Source organism: Octopus sinensis, linkage group LG1, assembly GCF_006345805.1.
Source record: "Octopus sinensis linkage group LG1, ASM634580v1, whole genome shotgun sequence".
Lineage (NCBI taxonomy): Eukaryota > Metazoa > Mollusca > Cephalopoda > Octopoda > Octopodidae > Octopus > Octopus sinensis.
The window spans coordinates 193,879,699-193,884,203 of NC_042997.1; the positions used below are offsets into that span (position 1 = coordinate 193,879,699).

Here is a 4,505-nt window from a genome sequence, read left to right on the forward strand (position 1 = left end):
CCTTAGAATAGTCAGTAAGAAATAGCCAAGTCGGAACAGATATTTTCACGAGGCATTTCTGTCCCTGCCTCGGCAATATCTGACCTAAAATTTTCAAATCATCGCACTCGCGCCAAATTTATCGGCAGCAAATAAATATAAGCCGCCGATTCCATTACGGAATTAACCAGAAAATTCATAATTAATCAATATAGGTGGGCAAAAAATTTTGTAGAATTTTTTTGCCACCAGCGGCCTAGTGGGAAAAAATTAAATAGTCATAGACCATTTTTAAGTTCAACATCACAATCAAGGAACGGCCATAATAGCCATTCACCCACTAGAAATAACAGCCAAAGCTTCAACCGCAAAATAACATCAATTCCGTAAACCAGGAGAAAATTAAAAAACATTTACCCTGTAATTTCTTATACGATGCACCGTTTCATCTACTTTTAATGGTAAACTAGCCTGATTAAATTAATCAAGCCAATCTCCATAGGCCCTTAGAATCGTCAGTAAGAAATAGCCAAGTCGGAACAGATATTTTCACGAGGCATTTCTGTCCCTGCCTCGGCAATATCTGACCTAAAATTTTCAAATCATCGCACTCGCACAAAATTTTTTGCCACCCTATATTGATTAATTATGAATTTTCTGGTTAATTCCGTAATGGAATCGGCGGCTTATATTTATTTGCTGCCGATAAATTTGGCGCGAGTGCGATGATTTGAAAATTTTAGGTCAGATATTGCCGAGGCAGGGACAGAAATGCCTCGTGAAAATATCTGTTCCGACTTGGCTATTTCTTACTGACGATTCTAAGGGCCTATGAAGATTGGCTTGATTTAATTTAATCAGGCTAGTTACCATTAAACAGTAGATGAACGGTGCATCGTATAAGAAATTACAGGTTAAATGTTTTTTATTTTCTCCTGGTTTACGGAATTGATGTTATTTTGCGGTTGAAGCTTTGGCTGTTATTTCTAGTGGGTGAATGGCCTATTATGGCCGTTCCTTGATTGTGATGTTGAACTTAAAAATGGTCTATGACTATTTAATTTTTTCCCACTAGCCGCTGGTGGCAAAAATATTCTACAAAATTTTTTGCCACCCTATATTGATTAATTATGAATTTTCTGGTTAATTCCGTAATGGAATCGGCGGCTTATATTTATTTGCTGCCGATAAATTTGGCGCGAGTGCGATGATTTGAAAATTTTAGGTCAGATATTGCCGAGGCAGGGACAGAAATGCCTCGTGAAAATATCTGTTCCGACTTGACTATTTCTTACTGACGATTCTAAGGGCCTATGGAAGATTGGCTTGATTTAATTAATCAGGCTAGTTTACCATTAAACAGTAGATGAAACGGTGGCATCGTATAAGAAATTACAGGTAAATGTTTTTTAATTTTCTCCTGGTTTACGGAATTGATGTTATTTTTCGGTTGAAGCTTTGGCTGTTATTTCTAGTGGGTGAATGGCCTATTGTGGCCGTTCCTTGATTGTGATATATATATATATATATATATATATATATTATATATATATATATATATATATATATATATTATATATAATATATATATATATTATAATATATATTATAGGCGCAGGAGTGGCTGTGTGGTAAGTAGCTTGCTTACGAACCGCATGATTCCGGGTTCAGTCCCAATGCGTAGCACCTTGGGCAAGTGTCTTTTACTATAGCCTCGGGCCGACAAAAGCTTTGTGAGTGGATTTGGTGGACGGAAACTGAAAAAAGCCCGTCGTATATATGTATATATGTATACGTGTGTATATGTTTGTGTCTGTGTTTGTCCCCCCCACCTCCAACATCGCTTGACAACCGATGCTGGTGTGTTTACGTCCCGTAACTTAGCGTTTCGGCAAAAGAGACCTATAGAATAAGTACTAGGCTTACAAAGAATAAGTCCTGGGGTCGATTTGCTCGACTAAAGGCGGTGCTCCAGCATGGCCACAGTTACATGACTGAAACAAGTAAAAGAGTATATATATATATATATGTATGTATAGGATGCGATGGGCAAAACTGTTGCCATTTTATATACTTTGAATTTTGCGCATGCGCATTGTTTGTTTTTGATTTTGTCTCGACTACACAGCATCGTATGATCAGTTGTGCATCGTCTGTGAGAAAAGTAGCACCATGACGCAATTCATTCTGACGCCAGAAATTTGGGTAATGACATGCTGTACTGCTTGGTATTCGCGCCAGAAGCTCCAATACGAAAATTCCAGAGTGTTTGGGTGTCAATCTGAGGACATGTACTGAGAGTGATAAAAATCAAACAGCCAGTCAACATCGTGGTGTTTGGAGTGAACAGTAGTGATGGTGATGTTATACCTCCATTCATCTTCCCACATGGCCTCAGGGTCAACACGGAGGCATACATCAAGTACCTGGAGGGGAAAAAATGCTGCCCTGGGTCAGGAGGGTGGCTGCTGGAAGACTCTATGTCTGGCAACAGGACTCTGCAGCATGCCATACAAGCAGGAGAGCCTAGTCATGGCCGTCAGACAATTTCTGCAACCACATCACCCTTAACATCTGGCCCCCTAACTCCCCACACTGCAATCCCGTTGATTATTATGTGTGGAGCGAAGTTGAGCAAGAGACCAACAAAACTCTTTGTAACGTCAAAGATGAACTGAAGGCAAGGATTATGGCAGCATTGACCAACTTAAAGAAAGTGACCGTCCAGAAGAGTTGCAGGAGACTCCGAAGTCGTTTGGAAGCTAATGGCGATTTTACTGAATAAATGTACTCTTTTGTATTTCAAGATATTTTTATGTAATTTTGGTAAATATATATCTGTTAAAATGAGGTGTCAGTGCTTTTTCATTTTTGCATAATTTAGACGATTATTCACCGCACTGTTTGTGTGTGCGTATGTGTATGTATGTGTGTGTGTGCGTGTATGTGTGCGCGCGCGCGTACGCGCGTGAATGCATGCTTGCATGTATGTGTGTGTGTGAGTGTGTACGAGCATGTATATATATATATATATATATATACATATATATATATAAATATATATGGGGGGATGTATGTGTGTGTATGTGTATGTACGTGTGTGTATGTGTATGTTCGTGCGTGTGTGTGTGTGTGTGTTTGTGTGTATTTGTGTGTGTTTGTGCTTGTCACCTACCACTACTTGACAACCGGTGTTGGTGTGTTTACGTCCCCGTAACCTAGGGGTCCAGCAAAAGCGTCCGATAGAATAAGTACTAGGCTTTAAAAAGGTCGAATTATTCGACCAAAACCTTTGAAGACAGTGCCCCAGCATGGCCGCAGTCGACTGAAATAGGTAAAAGAAGATAAAAGAAAAGGTTTATTAACCCATTTTAAATTCCACCGAAGTCGGATTTCGTCTTTTATCCTTTTGAGGTCAATAAAATAAAGTTGAGCACCTGAGATCGATGTAATCGACTTCCCCCTCCCCTCAAAATTTCTGGCGTTGGGTTAAAATTAGACAGAAATATCTATCCACTCACTTAAAGCCTCATTTTGGTGGGGTTTTTTTCTTTTTCAGTCGTTATTTGTTTTGTCAGAAAATCAGAGCAACCTACCGGCGAGGTGTAAATTTGTCAAGGGAGATTACTCCGCATTCTTAGCACGAGTTACTTTCCTTGGATTTGCTCATCTCGCCCTCCAGCAATGAAAGGGAGAGAGCGGGAGTGTGTTATACGGCTGCAAGCACGAGATGACAGCGTGTAGTGAAAAGACATGGCTCTGTGTGAGGCTCCCGACACTCAGGCCAAGGGGATGAGTAAAATCACCGAAAAATGTTTTAAATGTGACGTTTTACAAATAATAATCTTTTACAGTGATCGGTCAACAACATCACGATGATGCGAGATCGTATTGAGTCCTGAGCGTGAAGCAGGATCTCCTGTATCGTTCGTTACTCCGCCTTCAACGAATGTGAGGAATCCATTGAAGATCGTTCTTGAGAGGTTTAATAACTTCTTAAAGAGGGACTCAATACTTTCTGAGTGATGTTATTTTTTTTACAGCGGTGGTGCCCCAGCATGGCCGCGGCCTTCGGGCTAAAACATTTTTAAGGATTTAAGGATATATAAAATCAAAGCATAGCTCAGTAAACAGCATCAATAGTGATGCTCAGTCGATTAGATCGATCCCAGTACTCAACTGGTACTTTAATTTATCGACCCTGAAAGGATGAAAGGCAAAGTTGACCTCGGCGAAATTTGAACTCAGAACGTTGCGCCAGACGAAATACCTATTTCTTTACTACCCACAAGGGGCTAAACACAGAGAACACAAACAAGGACAGACAAGTGGATTAAGTCGATTACATCGACCCCAGTGGGTAACTGGTACTTCATTTATCGACCCCGAAAGGATGAAAGGCAAAGTCGACCTCGGCGGAATTTGAACTCGCCCGGCGTGCTAACGTTTCTTATTTCTTTATTGCCCACAAGGGGCTAAACCTAGAGGGGACAAACAAGGACAGACAAACGGATTAAGTCGATTAC

At 40.4% G+C, this 4,505-nt stretch overlaps 1 pseudogene; it reads left to right on the top strand.

Moving 5' to 3' along the window:
• The first annotated feature begins 3,796 nt into the window (after positions 1-3,796).
• Positions 3,797-4,006, top strand: LOC115219922 (annotated as a pseudogene).
• Positions 4,007-4,505: the final 499 nt, after the last annotated feature.